Raw genomic sequence first — 20104 nt, forward strand, 5'->3', positions numbered from 1 at the left:
CGACTACTAATCTTCTGAGAGAAGCGAATGCTTTAGTAGCTTAAAATCAGTTCAATGGTCTCCAAAAAAATATTCTGCTTCTGAAATCCAAAAATACATTTTTTTATACATCACAAACAAGCCTCTAATTACATCCAAAATAGTCAACACGGATAAAACCTCGCGCGTTTTGTGTCTTGCTTGAAAATTGCTACAAAACAAACTTAGCCGAATTATTTAGCTATAAAATTTATAAAATATACTTATATTAGCTATAAAATTGAGCGTTTAAAGTACCACACCTGTTAACACCCAAGCTCATGAAATCTACTATACATGTTTGATCTGAAAATTAAATAACAGTCAACGAGCTCTGGAAGAGGTTTACTCTTTATGGTTTGTCACAAGCGGAATTTATCTTTTCGCTGGTTCAAAAACATTAACAGGAGTGACATATTATACTTGCCAATCGACCAGTTTCTCAGAATCCAGTGGTGCCTTGAGCGCCAACAGTATAGGCACTGAATTTGATTGGGTTCTACGAAACTTTGGAAGACTGAGAACCGCATGAGGCTGGCCGAAAAGTTTAGCCACACTGTGACTTCTCTAACCAACTAACTGGTTAAATATGGAGCCCTGTTCGGTCCTTCGTATGAGAATGTAACAGGTACTTCAGTAATACCAGTGTGTATTGGCCATATGCAGCAGATTTTGCTATCACGCAGACTTTCCTACATGCGCTTCAAAACACTACCGTGTAGACAATTGATATCTTCAAGTTAATGCAGCCAAGTCAGAGAAGTGGCAGTTTATAATCGATGTCTGAAAAACTAACACACAAATCATAGGCGGTACATTTCAAAAGTAAATATACAGGTAGTAGTTTAACTTTGATCTGTTAAAATTGACGCAGAGGTAGTTAGAAAATTAGACCGAAGCATATGTCACGGAAAATTATATTATCTATTTCATTATTCATTCTAAGCTTTTTTTCCTTAATAAATACTGATCGATTTCAACAAATGTATTGAGAAAAAGAGGCATTTGCATTGAGCAATGTGTTTTTTTGTCCTTTGTCATTAAACAGGGCTGTTGTCTGTTAAGAATGTGTTTGTCGTTACCGCACCAACCATGATCATATTTATTTTCCACTGTTTTTCCATAGTGCTAAAAGAGCTGAAACCACACGCCTATTTTTACATAGAAGGCTGTTGTTTAGCAGAGAAGGATGGTTGCGTCCTTAAGCTCGGGGTACAAAAACAATTTATCATCTTCGAAATGTTATATATAGAGGCTGAGAAGGCACAACCTAGAATTTAACCTTAAAGACACTGAATCAATGAAAAGAATAGAAACGTGACGAAAATGATGATTATAGGGTAACAAAAATGACGAATGTTACTGTCACCCTTGTTGTATCGTATCGGAGAGTCTACTGTTACCAATTCCACGTCTTCTGAAAAAATAAATTCTTTTCCGAAGCTACTATTTGCAATCGAACACGCAGTTTACCGCATACGGGCTTCGAGTCACTAATGACTCGAGTTTTTTTTTGGGTTCCGCAGCTGCCTAGCGCCAGATAGGGAAAACAAGATTGTGCATGCACCTATTGTGTACACACTGTTGTTTAATTCTTGAAATGTTTAATTCAATGGCCCACGTCCACTTGCAAAGGTCGGTTAATTATAAAACATAAAAATTATATTATATTCTCTGTGAAAGTCTAAGGTCAACAGGTGACTGCCAATGAAATATGGCAAAGATTGGGCACGATCCTAACTTAATCCTTTGCCGATTCAACTAGTTATACTAGAGCATATATCGATAGATACGTCGTTGTTAAAAGCAAAGGCATACAAAAATGCTATCTTCGTAAAAGCCACGCACCCAGTCTTCTTTTTGCCTCTGGAAATAAAAATCTGATACAACCAGTCGCTGAGCATTTGCCTTAGCCAAGCTATTTGTCGTAACGATAAAGCATTACTGTAGCAGCAGATTACAGCCAACATTTATTATCATTCTATGCGATCATTGCGTAGTAAAGCACTTAAAAAAGATCTGTCTCCAAAGATCGACAAGGAGGATCAATAAATATAAGTGTCGTTGCAGCTGACTCTCAAACGTGAAACGTCGCCGAGGGACTGCTGATCGGGCAGGAAATTGCCACCGCCGGTAACGGATTAAGTAAGAAAAACAACAGCTCGTGACCATCGTCTCTCATCCCCTACGCCTATATTTGTGGATGACCGATCTTGCGTCCTCTTTACTAGATCGCTTCATTCACATAAAGGGGCGAGTCCTCAGGCCGGTCCTATCATCGAAGTGACAGCGTTACATTATACCAATTCTTACTATATAGCAATCGAATAGTGAAGAATTGACGACATGGATGAACGAAAGCCACGGCGAGGGGAAGCGATGGTTTCCTTCGGGGAAGACTATTGTATCTAATTAGTGTCGTCAGCATCTCTACAAGCCCTGACAATAATCCCGCCTGTTTCTCTTCATGCTTTTTCTATAAGGTCCCATTGACTATCTTTGACCAAAAACAGAAAGTTGACTTGAGCTTAAGGTACATTGCCATCCGTTTACGTCTTATTTTCTGTATTTGTCCTTGTTCATCGAAATTTGTCTAGAAAACGCCGATGCAACATCAAAGTGTTCTTAAATTTCCTTTTAATTTTCAACCTAAAAGTTAAGTGCTGATATCATACGGGTGACTCGCAATATTTTTTTTTTCACCATTAAGCTCCTTAGCAGCAAATTTACGAGCGAAGATGGTCCAATTGATGGTATAATATAGGTTAACTTCATGAACGCCGTTTAATACTGTGATAAAATTTCTTTCTCTCTCTCTCTCTCTCTCTCTGACTGGCGCTGCTAGTTGATGACAGCTGAGCATTTATAAAAAAAAAGTAATAGATATAAACCACTATAGTATCCAATGGTTAAAATCGCACCAGATATGCAGTTGTTTGTAAGAAGAGTAAAAATAAATTAATCTAGTGAATAAAAAAAAACGATCAAATTGATATTGTAAGGACTTTATTGCCCAGTATTTTATTATCGGCGTAATTGAACCGATTTTTTAAATGCTCGTAACGTTATACTTATACAAATCAACTGCTAGATTGGGTAATTTAAAAACAATGTATTTTATCCGCCGCAAGTGTTCACTACATTGTTAAGGCTAAGCAATCACGTCACAAAACAAGCACGATGTACTATTAATTCCACTATCTTTTTTGGAATGTTATATTATAAATAATTGTATTTACAAAGTATAACTTTTAGCGTTTGAAGTTATAAATAAGAAATCGACTAGATAAAGGTTTGACCTCTAAATAGTTTAACCGACAGATGTCAGGTTTGAATATCAACACCTCTATCGGCTGATCCACCAGTAGTTGAGCCAGCTAGCCGTCGAAACTAAAGTATTCTTGGGTCTGCACCAGTAATGCGTCTAATTGTTGCTTAAGCTGGCTGAACGTCGGTCGGCCATCGGGGGATTCATGCCAGCATGCTTTCATGATCTCATAAAGCTCTATCGAGCAGGTTTCCGGCTGATGCAAACGAACGCCTTGTCGAAGCTGCTCAATAACCACATCTGGGGGTAAAGCCCCGAAGGGTTGTTCACCAAAAGTCGCAATCTCCCACATGAGCACGCCGAATGACCAGACATCCGACTTTTCCGAATACTCTGCTCGAGAGAACGATTCCAGTGCCATCCACCGAAACGGCAGTTTACCGGCCGACCGTTTGTAGTATAAACCTTCTGTGTATATATCACGGGAAAGGCCAAAATCGGTGATTTTGACTTTTGCATCTGATTCCAATAGAATATTGCGTGCCGCCAAATCTCTATGAACGAGCCGCCTTTCAGCGAGGTACTCCATACCTGACGAAATCTGCCATGCGAAACTGGTCATTTTCGTTTCTGAGAGGCTCGCGCTCTCGACTTCGTTTCGGATTCGATCTAGGTAAGTTTTTAAATCGCCAAAAGGACAGTATTCGATAAGCATTGAAGCGTTATTCTCTTCTAAGCAAAAGCCTCTGAGACCGACGATGTGCGGATGGCTTCCCACACGCTTGAGAAACTCTATTTCTTGCCGAAATGCTTTTCGTTCTTCTGGCGGTAGGTTCTTATTAGGCATTTTAAGGGCTAAGACTTCTTTTTTGCCATCAATACGCACAACTGCTTTGTACACCTGGCCAAACGCACCGGAGCCAAGGCACTCTTCGACTTTTTCAAGCAAAAATCTTTCTCTTCTTTCGTGTAGCCCATAGAGTGGATTGTTCAGTAGAACACCAACGCCACGTACACGCTGGTGAACCGCTGAAAACAGCTCGGAATTTTGACTCCTAAGAAAGAGTTTCTTTTTTTTATAGGCTTTCCGCATGCGCGATTCGATCTCTGCGGGAATATAATCGGCACGTGTGTCAGACGTGTTCAAGTTCATATTCGTAAATGTCTCGACCCCATCGATACGTTTGGCCTCTCTCTTTGCCTTTATGTTACTCCAGATTATAGCTGACACAATAATCAGAGTACAGCCAATAGACACACAGCTGATAGCAATAGAAAAGAGGTGGTCTGAGAAACCCTTCGATGAAAATCTAAGATGATAATATTTTTCAGCTCTCGCACCAATGCCGGCATTGCTCACAGCCCTTACCGATACGACATAATGATCTGCATCCAACGACTCTTCCACGTAGTTAACTGAAGCATTCACATAGCGAGTGATATTGAGTGGCGCAGAGTTCCTTGCCCAATTCAAATGTGCATTTTTCCTGATAGCAAGCCAGTAACCCATCACAGGGTTATCTGGACTAGTGTATGGAGGCGGATTCCACGTAATTCGTAAGCCGCGCCTTGTTCCTGTGACGCTGACCAGGCTTGGCGGTCCCGGAGCTGGAACAAAGTCAAAAACGCTCTAATAATTAGCCAACGTTCCCTTTGTCCTGAAGAAATGAAGTAATCAAGCTAATAAAGTTGACGCCGTTGCATTTAGCTCTTCGTATTTAGATTTATGATTATTGATTATTTTAATTATATTTGTCTTGGATCAATAGCACTCCGGACGCAATTTTGAAACGCTTCTGACGTGAAGCTCTCAAACTTCCTGAGCACTGAATCCTGCTGTCATGCCTCGGTCCGAAAAGCGAGATCTGCGTTTCCTGACTCAACTCAGAAACGTAGGTTTTATATCTTATTTTTTTCAATATAAAATTTGCCGAAATTCGAAATGTAGATTTAAATGTATCGCACGCGCATTAGTTAACTTGCTTGGTGAATCCCTAAGTTAACCTTTAATACGAAAACGAAAATTGATATTCTGCGATTTGCTGATGAAACACTACATTGACGATAACTTCCTGGACTATAGTCGTTTGTATATCATTCGTATCATCAATGTATAGAGTATCTTAAAATCCTCCTTCTATCGCTGTAAATAAAAATATGATTTTGTTAAATACGATCATTAAACAGTGCGCCTATTTATATCTACATTTATCGTTACGTTGACTGTGATAGTTACCGCAGCTGGAGAAATTGTGCCTGAATGCGTCGAGACAGGTGAGCGTTTCGAACGGCAGTCTGAAAGCCTCCCCCTTTTCCTCGCCCGTAAAATCTGTCGATCGGATTATCAGCGTATAATTCATAGCAAACTCCAGTTTATCGAGGTCCTTTTGAAACAAATCATACGGCTCCGATCGGCTGTAGATTTGACGCGCTCGTTCCGACTGCGGAAGAATATAAATGGAATATTGACATGACGGCAGTCCTTTGTGCGTGAGGGCGATACTAGCTGTTATTCCAAGGTTGCTGCCTCTTTGCTGGACGACGCGTACTTCCGTCGGAGCTTCGAATCTGCCCGGTTCCTGCGGGACAGACGTCCAACGCGAAACCCTCGCAGCTAAAACGCCGTCCACTGTCACTGGGGTTATACGATATTGATATTGGCCACCCGGTGGGACGAAGATGGGCATCAAACCTTGCGAAAGCTGAGATATAGCATGCACAGAAAATAACTGTTATTCAGTATCAATTTGAAACCAACCCATACTTTATACTAGAATTCATAGTAGATTTACGTTTTCCAGGATAACACTTCTGCTGTCCACGAATAAAGATCTATTCCAATTTTAGTAATTTCAACATTCCCTACAGTATGTTCCTGTAAATGTTCTTATCTATGAACAATAGAAATATTTAAGCTGTACAATACCATGCCTAGAACTCGCCACGACTCGTCCACGTACGCTCGATCCTGCGGTCGTGATCGATGCTCGACAATGAAGACAACAGGCACAGATGAGCTCAAGTACAGCCTAGAGGTCGTATTAAATAGAGACCATTTAAATAAAAAGCCTACGGCAGCCTTTTTAACGTAGTTGAAGCAAATTGCCCGCGGTCGATCCAATCGCAAATCTGCTAACTTCGCTGAACTAGTCAATACTGTCTGTGCCAGCTCTTTACGGAAATTGCAAGCGATTGTACATTCAGCACGCTAAAAACGACAGTAATAAAGTGAAGCCATTTTTCAGGTTAAACAAGTGACTACCATCAGTAATTTCACTTTATTTTTAATTATTTGTTTCTTCATCAGCTCATTCTATTTAATTGATGTTAGTAGCAATAGACTTGTATCCTCGGATAGCTTCACTGCCTAGACTGGCGAAGCATAGGAGTACGTCGAAAACAAATAATCTATCGATTCTTCGTTGCTTGATGAGGGTGTAACTCAATATTACGATGTATAAAGAGGTCATTTAAGTTTAAATCATTTTCAGAAGGTAGGCGATAGACCTACCGATTTACACTGTTGATCACAGCCGTCTTCAGGTACCTCGCAGGCTGCTTCACAAATACGACACTTTTCATTGTTTCCGCAGTTGGCATCTGTTAGAAAACCTCGGTTATTTCGCAATCTTCCAAGATCAGGAGCAAGTAGAAGGAGACACATAGCTTTACATCTGCCGATTCGAACAGCGGTAATAAATTCACTAGCGTTTGACATCGGCGATTTAAACGACGTTGGCATGTCTCGCATATCCTGCAGAAGCTGTCTATCAAATGTACTTGCGCTTGCTAGCGATGATGGACTGACAAATTGTGGCACGGCACTACCATGGATGACCTCGCTGAAAGAATTTGCAGTGATCCCCAGAAGGCTGTAATTGCCTATGGTAGACCGATTTTCTCCATTTGTGAAGAGGTTAACAGAGGAATACGTCGCGTCGTTGTCCAACGCACGACCAAACAGTGATGAGTTGCACTTAGTGAAGAACAAGACGATGGACAAAAGAACTTTGACTAATACGAACATATTCATCATTGCCACTCGGGTTCTTGGACGAGGTCAAAACGCTCAGCTTCACGGGACTGGTTCCATTAAAGCATCTAACCTGTTGATCATACACTTCTAGTTAAACTTCATGGTGCTTAAATCTTTCAATAAAGTTCGATTAATTTCAACAGCGCGATCGATCACAAAATACGGAGAGCAATCGATCGATCATTTGAGACTCCTTCAACTAAGTGGAAACATGATGTCGCGTTCATTATATTGAAGCCCGCGACAGTTAGTGGGCTTTGGGGAAAGGGTTCGTCTGAGCTGAAACCTCATATGTCTTTCTCATGAAGTGTGCCTAGCATGTGGTGCTAATTTAAGACTAAGAACAGACTCAGATATTCAACATTAAATAGAACGCGTTTTGATAATTATACGTAGGCAATTATTAGCGAAAGCCTTTTAGTCTGTATATAACAAAATATATTAGATAATTAAACCTGGTTGAGTCAGGTGACTTTCTCTCTCAAAACCTTCGTCGTAGGCGATGACCTCTAGGGTCGGCTATTGTTCAACTCCAAAACGTGTAAAGGTTGCGTACATTTATGAAGCCAGAAGCAAATCATAAACATAAAGCACGCTTTTGTGCATAGCATAGCATAGCTTATTATAAAGTCAGGTTTGTGTATCGTCGTTGGGCGTATTTGGTAACAACTTCTATTTCTAACCGAAACTTCAGTGAAATGACAAATTTAAAAGAAATAATTCTATTAGAAGTTACGTATAATAAACGCTAAATACAATGACGCAGTTTTGTATTGGACTGGGTAGCGACCCATAAATGTCTACGCTTTATTATTTTCCTTAAATAAATAATAAAAATAATACTTCAGTACGGTTTCACTCTTAGACCGAGGTTTGACCGACGAGGAAAGTCTAGTACTACCATAACTTCTTTCGGTCAACCTTGACCTGATGCAGGTGAACAGGGGAACTAAGTTCTAAAGGCTTCCTTCGTAAAATTCATAGTTTAGAATTAAGTGAACTACGTTTTCATGTCCGAGAAATAAGTACATACAGCTTAGTGTATAGCGAAACTGTGTGTGCTCTTCACATGTGGCTGCCTGTTCAAAATACGCAATCTACCTTTTGCCCATCCGTTATGCGACCTTGTGTTGCAAGGACTTCCAGTGGAAAATTCAGGAGCATCATCCAAGCTGTGCTATTATATAACAAGTACGTATGTAAGCTATTTAAGTGATATAATAGAATTTGGTAACAATGTGTAATTTATGTGTCAACCGTATAAAAGTAGTTTGCAACTCTTTTCAGTCATTATACTGCTATGCAATTTGATAATAGGTTTTCCGTATTTAGTTGCTGCAAGGTCTTGTACTAACAAAAACATTTACTCACATATATCGACATACCTACTTAAACATACGCAATAGAAAAAAATAGAATCTGTTAGCGAAAGCTCAAAGACTTAGAAAAGTTCCCCTCGAACCGAGCTCAAAGTTTAGCTTTCGCACGAATTAGGCGCCAGACCCGATTTCATCGGAACCATTCATTGTTGCAAATATATGACTCTGCTTGTCAGAAGGGGTTCAGCGCTCCCTTGCATCGAATCCGCTCTTGCAAATCGGCGAGTCTGAGGGGCAAACGACGGGGCTGGTGATTTCTTAGAGTCGAGAATTTTGAGTTACTACTACGAGGGGTCTGCCAGTTACCTGAAATACAGTGAATAGGATAATAATGATTGCAGCAATTTCAAACAAATACACTTTTGTAAAGACTTCGTTATACACCTTCTGTATAAGGCTTCAATGACAGCATACACTACATATAATCTCCGGGGACTCATCGTATCTCATCAGAAAGAACAGGGTGATGCCTGTAATTGACTGGTACAATCCACCAATCGACGGCGATCAGTTCAATTTATCTGCACGATAGAATAGTCATCAGGATCGCGCTATTTACTATCACAAGAAGAGCACATTGTTCACAACTGGTATAAGATGGAAGCATGCTATTATTACATTATGGCTTGCCCAAATCCGCTTATTCGAAGAATAAGGAATGAAATGCAATTTATGCTCATATGTATATAGATTAGAAGGCGCCTGAGCATCAGAGTTCTATTTGACCCCAAGACCTCTGATGGCTCCTACCTTCAAACCTCGAACAATGTAGCTCTAACATTGGGCAGATCGAGCTGCACCTACCTAACGACCTGTAGCTGGGAAAAACTGTCAGCTCTTCATCAATGAATACATCTCTTATATATTTCCATGCAGAATATACGCTTCGCCTGCACTAATCCATCCTTACATGCAAATTGTAGTCGGAATGTGAGGTAGGACAACGAGAAGGTCGCAAAGGAAAACGTACGTATAAAATTTGCAAAATGCCTTTCTATACACGATGCATAATATGATCGCAGCTAACCTGGCTAACTTACATATCGATATTGTCAATGTTAAATGCGAAAAATTCGGCCTACATGGGGACCGTAATGTTCAATAAAGTTTCGATTATCAAGTTATAAAATCGAAAAAGATTGCGAACCGTATTTGGTCAAACAATCTAAACAGTCATCGAAATGTTGTAGGTGAGTATAGCATTTTTTGACGCGGTGCTCCAAACTCCACATAAGACATTCCATGCTCTCTAGAAGTCTGTAACGCTGCCTATGACGATGCGGAACTATCCATTGTTCTGAAGCTTTATACTTTAGCTTTATTACGAATAGCTTTATTACTTCAAATGTACTAACAAAAAAAAGACCAGAATTTTCCACAAGAGAAAAACGGAAATTTTTACGAAAAACACCGATTCCTGTAAAGGGAGTTACAACATGACGGTTTAAAAAGCACTGTTTTTGACAGCTTCTACATGATGTCCTGTCTATAAAGATCATTTTCTTGGAGAACACTTTCAATCCCCTATATGGAACGAATAGCAGAGCTATCTGAACGGCTACCCAACGCAAATGTTGGCATTATTTTAAGTAATTTGTTAATTTAATTAATTATGTTATCCTAGTTTGTTTTTGTGATTACTTTCTCATTACGTATAGCTAGATAGTGTATTTTAACGATGGACACCATATCAGAGATGCATAATTTCATAGAGTGACACTAGGTAAAGCTTCGGTGAACACTTTTACATGGCAAAACGTTATACAATACGAATCGATTGTCCTTACTCAAGACTGTAATTACGGTACAAGGTTTTCATTTTACGCTTTAATACAACGAGCACTTTGCCGTCGTCTTCTAATGCATGCTCTGAAGATGCATGATGTGTGATGACAAAAAAGACATCTCACTTCATGCAAATTTCGGCCCACTGCTTACCATAGCAGATATGCGTCCATTCGCTACCCCTGGTACTGAACAATTTAAATGAAGATCAATTAGTATCCAATGTGTTCGAGCCAAATAACCCCTCACCGAAATTATTATTTTTGCCCGAAATCGACGATCCACCTTAGTTCTCATTCGGCTTCGGAAAAACAAAAGCAACAGTTTCAGGAAGCCGAAAAGTGCCCAATAGAAAATGTATATTTAAAGAGCAATTAAATGGGCCAAAAAGCAGTTTTTGACGTGTCCGGACCTATACGTAAATGGTAACGGCCGTTTCGAGGAATAGAATATTGACTTCCAATTGGGTCGTTCAAATAAACTCGAAGCTTTCTTGGGACTTTTTCAATGGCGTGAAAAAAAATGGCGTGAAGGTAATCCAAATTTTAGTTTCGCTGTAATTCTTCGTATACAGCATAACGGGTTGACACAATAACAAATTGACACCTAGTAATGTTATCGCAGATCAAAAAGAGATTTTCTAAAAATGGTAAGTAAATGCCTTAAGTCTAGAATTTAACATGTACTTATAATAGTGAGTGTTGAATGAAAATTATCATCAAGAGTGACACTTTGGGTACATGTAAGAACTACCTTGTAAGAACAAGTTCAGAGTCTCACCCAGAGGGTTGTATACATTGAACTGTCAAAAAAGTATTTACCGTTTTTAAGTCAAAATTAAAGCAAACGTTTCTCTATATATGCTCTATCCACGTTATTTTGACCGAACACTTTCTGCCATTTTTCTGGTGGCAGTTTAATTCCATAACTGTAGAACTTCAGTAGTTTCTGGGTGACAAATGGTGACAGGAGATCTTTGCAATCTTTTGTTGAAAATAAATTCGCATTAGATAGTTCTGCAACGATCAAACAGATGATAGTTTAACCGCGCAGGATCCGGGCTGTACGGGGAATACACTGGAACTTTCTGTCCAGTATCTCTCAATTTTGCCGTGTAGTTCTGTGTGTGCTCTGGCATTGTCATGGTGAAGGACGACCGCTCACTGATCTTCCCAGTTGTCGACAGTAGAAATACAAATAAAGCATTTTGTCAGGCGGCAGCAACTCATAATACACGATTTCTTCAAAGTCTCGCTAAACACATAGAGCATCGTAATAAAATTGTAGAATACAACGAATCTTTGTAGAAATCACTCATCTTCAAAACATTCTGTTTTAAATCTCGATAAAACTTTCAGATAACATCAATGTCACCCGACACGACTCATCTGGTTCGAGTTATGTGACTTTGAAGGCTAGATTTTGACTAGAAAGGTGGTTGGTGATTTTTCAGTGGCTCGATACGATCCTCTAACGAATGCCTCCCCTTTTATTATAGGCGTTTAGGCTGCGACTTCGTTTTTTGTCTTTTTAATTTTGACTCGAGACGTTCGCGCGTTATCTTGTTATTTCTTTTACTTTTGCCAACAGATCGGAGGTTATTTCGTATCATGCCTTAAAGTGTCAACAGGTGGTCATAAACTCTGACTAAGGTAAAATTAATGTTTCGAGTTTTATGGCACTGCTTCTAGACATTATTTCGAACGGCTGCCCCCTCCGGCCCGACAGAAGCGCCCGGTCTCAAACGTTAACCATATTACTTGTATATTTAGTAAAGAAGCAAATAGCCACTAAGCCATTGCAAGAACGGATTATTGTTAGCCGCTCTTCCGTTGGCTTTCTTAACAAAATGTCTGCTATCGACAGCATAGCCGATTTCATTGGCTGGCTCTTCGTTCCTGCCAAGGATTCGGTTAAGGACTTGTGATGATCCAGGACGGCATCTTTAAATATTTTATCGAAATTCTTTTCCGCGGTTGGCATTATCTCTTCAGTTGCTCCCTCTCTGGCAGTATAACAGATAGCCTGTCAACGATTCCGCGACTTTTTAGAAGCATTTTGGATTTGGCGTTTGATAAGACTAAAGGACATTAGAATAGCCTTCAACACTTGCCAAGATTGTTTCTCTTTAGACATTTGATATACCAAAATTATAACCTAAAAAAGACATAGCATTACTTGTCTTGGCACAAGTGACAATAAAATGAAAGGCAAAACAGAGTAACTAGAAGTTTTAACAGGTATCCACAACAAAAGTCCCATCGTTGGCATAAAAGATGATGAATTCGTTGCTGCATAGAAACAAGGGCTCAAAAAGCTTAATAGGAGCATTTTGAAAAGTAAAAAAAGGATGGTAATGCTCAAATTGTCACGGATTCTCTCGTAGAGGATATACCTGTTACAGTATAGATGCGAACGTTCATTCAATTGATTCAGGATGTTAATGAGTTCCATCCGAGTAATACTGAGTTAATTACAGTAAACGTTAAATCAGCAGGACCATGCCTAAAGAGAAGGTACGTTTCGTAATGATACAAATTCGTCAAGAGGCCGGAGGAACCGTCCGTTTTTTTTCAGAATTTCATCTAATGGGCGGCCTGATCATTCTTCATTGTTAGGTGGAACTTGGCCAATATGCATTACAAATCCAAATGTTTAACGTAAAAAACATGTAAGAAGCTGGTCGTACAATCGGCAAAAAAAGCTGTCCAATTATCAAAACGTTACCACTGAAGGTAAATGATTATAAATTTTTTCCTCTGTAAAAACACATCTTAGAAAGACGCCCTCAGCTCTTAAGTCAGCTATATTAAAGTTAGCTATTACGAGTCAAAACAAAGCGCCTGCTCGATACTAAAAGCAGCAAAAAGGAATATAGACGCTGGCCGTGTCAAGACATTTTTTAACCAATCGTGTTTCTTTCCGATTGCATGGTGTACCAAGACGACGTTACGGTTGCAAGAAATAAAAGACAATACCATGTGCAATGATTCGTGGAAGTAGAGCAAGAGGTTGCTGCTAACGATTAAAAGGCCAATGGTAAGCGCATCATACAGATCGCCAAATTGTGTGGTACTTATATGTTTAAATATAAAAAACCTTTTATATTAGCTACAGATTGTCTTCGGGTGGTATTTCGTCACACTAATACCCAAGCAATAGCCAGAGTAACCATAGACATGGTATAGCGGCCAGGAAATGCTAGTAATCGAGAGAAAAGCATGGCATGCCATATTTTTTACTAACTGAGAGAACTTGAGATTTTTCGATATTTAGCAATATACAGTTGCCACCGTTTTCTACCTCGGTCACAAACTAGGGCAGAGACAAAAAAAAGATGGGAATGCAAGGGTTATTATATGGGGAACTTATATGTAAAAAAAGAGCACACATAGTTCCTCTATTTAAGAAATATCGCAGTTACTACTATTGTTATCATTCACGATGTCCTTGCCACAGAACAAAGGGCGCATCCTCGTCGCCAATACAATAGCACCCCAATTTTGCTGTCTAGGTAGAAGATTAATACCCACGCTAATGATACATTGAATGTATTACCTTATTTCACATAATATCTAACACAAAATGGTGTTCCAGATTTTTAAAAGCTAGTTCATAGTTGGCAAGAGGTATTCGTACCTGAAAAATAATTCATTACTGCCACGTCTTGACCTTTAGCTGATTGTTACTAAATAAGCGTTACCAATTATTATAGATAGTGATCTCGGTCAGTCTAACATTATCTGATCAACCTTGCCAATGCGCCAGCCTGCATTCACAGAGAAACACAATGCGTAATCCATGTAACAGTATAATTTTATATATATATAAATCAGTCCCGCTGATTTTCGTAATCTTTCGATTTATCGCAGTCACAAGACGCCGTTTATACAGGGGGTTTCATATGCAGCCGATGGCCTTCCTTTGATACTGCCCTCACACGTGACCTACGTATCGTTAAATTATTGTTATCAGAACGTTTGCAGTATGGTAAGTTCTGCTAGTCCGGATATCCTCACCTCTATGTATAGGCGCTTCACTGAGTTATGAAGTTATAAGTTAGTTATAAACTAGCACATTTCTTTGAGCGAAGCATTTTAAACTGGGCTGATTGGGAGCTTAATAGTCATACTTGTGGAAACAACTGGCAAAAAACTCGTTACTCAAAAAATTATTTATATTAGAATATCTAGTTTTTATTCGTTGCTGAGAAAATTCAAAGTATTGGTCAATACATAGCATTGAGCCATAAGAATCACTGTCTTTTGAAATGATACGGATAGACCAGACGCCAATGAGTGAAAAACGGTTTTATCTTTTCGGTTTTTCAATTCTGTTAACCCAAGTCATTGTCTCTAGCCTACCGGAGATCAAGTCGAATAGATCGCATGTGAAACTGCGTTAACATAGAAAAGAGAAACTGCTTGACAGGGAACTCAATTGGCTTGAAGGCAACGACATGCTACGTGAGAACTCACGAGTCCCACAGCCAAAACGAAACTAAAAGTCTCACGTGACAGTACATGTTAGTCATAAAGTATTTTAGCTTCCTTCAAAGAACAATGTTTCGATTGCTTAGAAGCCACTTCATATACCTACCCATGCCCCCTTCGATGCCAAACGATGAGACGCCGTGTCAGCGCACTTGATTGACACCTACATTAAAAAAAAAGTTGGGTAAAACGAAAATACAATGTTGTCAAAAGTCTGATATGATAGGTAGACACTGTGGTTCGATAAAAAAAAAAATGATGTGAATGACCAATGAACACAAAGTGTGCCACGTCTGAAGTGGAACTTTGCTCTGAAGCAATGAATGGATTCTGTTGCAGTCGCTCAGGCATAACCAGTGTTAAAATTATAGCCATAAACTCATCAGGGGACATTAGCAGATGTTTGGGGAACCCAGAGACGTATTACTGGAATGATACATAGAGATTCTAGAAAATCGTTTATAAACCGCTGTCTCGAATAAGTTAATATTTCGGTTAAATGCTAGTTAGTGATTTCCTAAGCCATAAAAACAAGCAGAGTCACTTCGAGGGACTTTGGAATAATAAGCGATTCATCTGATCCTACCAAGTGAAATACTTCTCTCGTCTCTGAAAAATATTTTGTCCATGTATTTACACAATTTTTTTGTGGGCATATTTTGTGCATTTTTCTTGGTGGCATCAGGGGTTTACAGTGGCATATACAACTAAACGCCAGAGTAGACCGCTTTGTGTGCTTGAATCCAAAATTACTTTCAGTACTCGTAAAATCTTGCAAAGAGCCTAAAGTGACCTTGGACGCATTGGTCATATTTTCGTTTTTGCCCACGCATTATATTCCTGTGTTTTTAACTGGACTTTAAGTCAAACGCTAAAGTGATACGCACTAACAATGGATCGTTGGTGTTCCATATGGCGTACACGAATTGGGAGACACGTGACTGGCGTTTCATTAATGATACAGTTAGACTCAATGCTCATCAAACAATAATGAATGAAACATTCCCAATAGACACCTCTCTATTTCTATGGAGGTGGCGGCCGAAAGGATAACATTCTCGTTATTGTATTAACTTACAACTTGTAAAGATTTTTTTGTTTTTTTCGACCTTAGGGTGCGATCAGAATAGAATGAATACCTGTTTGGCCGCCGTCCGTACAAAACAGGGAACAGATCCTTTATGTCACCAGTGTAAATCTATGGTGGTACTTCAGGACGGTAAAAAAACGTACGACTTTGACGTGTAATGTTATAGCCTCTGTCGTAGATGCGCTATATAAAATGCAATGAATGAACAATATAAAATGCGCAATGATTAGTGCGTCCAGCTTGACAAAATGCGCGATGGAACTCCTTCGTAGGACGTGTTTCGAAGGGTAGGATCTGGCAAAAAGTTATTGGTGTCTATACATGAATTTCATTACGTATAGGTATTGGCCATGTGTGGTCACGTGTGTAATGTATCGTATGTAAATCGGTCTATTACACTGACGATACTAGGTTTTATTTCTAGATAATTTATTTAATCTATTTATTTTATTTCGAGATTGTTTGAAATGTACTAGGGTTGTCCTTGCGACAATGTGTACCCAATGTAACTAGCATTAAGAACGATTACAGCTTTAATTCGGAGGTTTCAATCTGCCAATAGAGTCTTTAATCGTACGTAGGGTAATATGGTAGACATGTACTTTATTGCTGAAATACGCTACATAGAAATAATTCCAACAAGATGTTCTGAGAGCAGGGTAGAAGCTCCAAGAATGCAGAGGTTCGAAACGACGCAGAATGCCTTGGAAGGCCAACTGTTGGAGCCAGTTGAGTTAGAAATTAGATATTCGTCTCTCTAAAACGAGCGTCCTATTCCATATCGAAAATGTGTGTGTATCACAAATGGCTTTTTGAGTTATTTTGGTGAAATATTGAGCCTTTCAAGTCTAGGCTCTAATGACGGTCTTTTGATGTACCTTTATCGAGTAGTTTATACGCCGCCTGAACATCGGCAGCAATGCCGACCGTCGGTTTCGAGCCAAAATTAAAACCTTAACTTTAGGGCGCATTCGTCCAGAGCGACAAGATAAAACAACAGCTAGTCTTCGCTCTTTTTTAGACGTCCTTTGTTCTTAGAAAAAATCGGATGTACGATAAGTGGATCAAAGCGTGTCCATTACGACAAGCAACATTTTTTTTCTGAATTGGAACGTACTATATATACATATGTATAATTTTGGCTTAAAAGGAATGCATTTTCTATATATTTCTGCAATAGGTAGGAAATTATCCTTGCCTTTAGGAGCACTTGTGTCTTTCTGTGTCCGAAATAACTGCAAGTACGATCCTGAAGCTGTCTGGCGTTATTTGAGGGCGCTTACTCCATTTTGAGCAATGAACATGCAATATTCAAGTACGTCAAAGTTGCGTTCCTCGAGTGTACCCTTCGTACACAAGCTGTCAGATTTTTTTGTTGCAAAAGCTTTTTTTGTTTCACAAAAGAATCAGACTCTCTCGTGTTGAACCGCAACATCTGTTTCGATAGAGGCAATATGTATTATATACGGAATCTCCTGTAAAATACTTCGAATGCGATCTATAGCTATGTACGATATGTACTTTTTTAAGCTATGGTGACTTAACGAAAAAAAAAAATATTCCGTTCTGCATCGTATCTAATAGAGCAGGTTATGCTTTGCTTCCTTTAAGATATGTAACGGAATTTCATTCCGCAGGGTTGGTCGCACCTGGAGTGACTTTCAATTCCTGTAAGTGTTTTTTCCTTCGAACTTAGGTAGAAATAAAGTCGCTCGATAATTTTTAGCCTTACACACATTTCTCCGTCGTTTACTATTTTATATCTGCTTAAACATTTTTAGTATTTTACGTAATTCGTAGTTAATAGTTTCTTTTGAAGTAAGTGAATTGTACGTGTAGTTTGAAACCTTGGAAAGTTATGTCTACGCTTCTTAATTGAATTTTTCTAACATTTTCTCCTAGTTTAAGCATTGCTTTCGTGCCAGGAAGTTTGACTATAATAGACATTACGCCAGCTGCGTGCTCCTTGCGAGATATACAGTCTGTTATCTTCGCTTCGAGTGCATCAATTGCAAATATTGGCCTAAGATGAAAAAAGTTGCACACATAAAGTTCCCTTGTTTAAACATTCATTCTACACTTCGTACCGTGTGCACGCTGCCTTAGCGTACTATAGATTGTAAAAGATGCGCCTTTTACAAAGTTCTGTTCAATTTGGACGCGTTCTTCCTTAAAGCGAAACTAAGGAACTATGCTGCGTGCGGCAATTGACTCGTCAGTTAACTTCCAAATCTTCTATATCTGAAAAATGCGACTAAATTTAATTATACATCAGTGCTTAAGACAAGAGAGTATATGGATAAATCTCAAAAGGGACGCTCAGACACCCATGATGAACGACATCACTGGTAGCCGATGCAGTCCTTCAAAATATAAGCATATCGCCGTGCATACAAATCATTGACCCGCGATCTTCGTTGCCTTATTGTGTTTCCATTAGAGCCAATGATGATACTCTTGATAAATTAAGAACAAATTATCTGTGCATGATTAGGTTGAATTGGCTTTTAGAAAGCGTTCATAATTTGTTAGAATTCAATGTTTTACCTTACGATTATGAGATTTTATTTAAAGACTGAATACCGATTGTTTTGGTTGTACTTCTGCGTATCCATAATTAAAAGTCGATGTTGTCCGGTCACTGTTATGTGATATCTCAGGCAAGCGTCTTTCGTACTCAACATAAATACTAACACTTTTTAGAATCCTTCTAAGATAACTAAGGGGACTCGATCCTTTTCGCTCTAACAGAAATTACAAGCTGTGTTATTCCAGCCTATGCTCACAGACAAATCTCGTATCTCCCCATCTACTCTTGTAACAAACCATGTACGTGTTCAGGCTCAATCACCCTCTATGTTTCGAGTTTGATTTCCGGTATTGCCGTTAAGCGTTCCATGCGTCAAACGGCTGGCTTTTAGTACGAAATAAAGTCTGCCCGTGCCCAGGTTCGAACCTAGACCATAACGTGTCCCTAGGTTTTGCCCTGCGGGCCAAGCATCTGATGAAATGTCCCACGTCGATACCCGACGTGAAACTCGAATTCGATAACTTTGTGTTAGGCTCGTTTGATATCTCGTAAGAGGATGTGCTACTGGGAAGCTACGTGATCTCACACGTTCGTAAACGTTTCTATAACTACGTAATAAGCCGTATGTGGTTAGTATTTAAGCTAGTCTGTTTGAAACAAAACAAGCGTATCAATAAGACGAATACCGAAGAAATAAGAAAGAACACACTCGACAATTATACTTTTATCGTAGACCAATAATTTTCTTTCGAAATCCAAATGTCTTGACGTTTTTTTTCTATAAGGCTCATAGTTTTGCCTGCTCGCAAATCAAAAAAATTAATAGCTGATATTAGAGTCATTTTTTTGCCTTTCGACTCACCCGCCTGTAGAAATTGTCCTTTATGCCTTGACGCTAGTTATAATCCATGGAACAATGCCGGATTCACCTTAATATAAATTAACGATAGCTCACTAATGAACCTGTTGGCCTTCGGAGCAATTCTTCATTGTTTCCGCAAAAAGTGATTCAGCAACACTTTGCTCTTTCCATCCTTCAGGCCTCCATCCTTTCATCTGAACAATCCGTCCGCAATTGGTCGGCCTTCCTTATTCGCAGATCTATGTACCACCCGTAGAAGAAGTTATACGTTTTAACGATGAATATCAGTCGTCTCCTAGGAAAGCGTCTTTGATACGCGTGATATTGATATTAAGCTATGCCTGTTTAGGAGCTAAAGTCGTTTCATTGACAAGAAAAATAGGAATGAGCGTATGAATAATAAGCTATTCAGTCTGTCTAACATCCAATGGCAACAGGGAAATTGAATGGGTATGCTGAAGAGGGATATGTTTTAGGCTCAGCCGGAAAGTGACTTCATTAAAATTATCTTGTGATTTAATGAAAGAACGTCTATGACAGCTCGGCTGCAATGGAATGATATCAATTATTTCTCTCATTTAAAAAGATAGCCCAGTATATCACTCGAACGACGACTGCGAAAACGGTTTTTCTCTTTTAGTTC

Source organism: Varroa jacobsoni, unplaced genomic scaffold (genome assembly GCF_002532875.2).
Source record: "Varroa jacobsoni isolate VJ856 unplaced genomic scaffold, vjacob_1.0 contig00818, whole genome shotgun sequence".
NCBI classification, from domain to species: domain Eukaryota; kingdom Metazoa; phylum Arthropoda; class Arachnida; order Mesostigmata; family Varroidae; genus Varroa; species Varroa jacobsoni.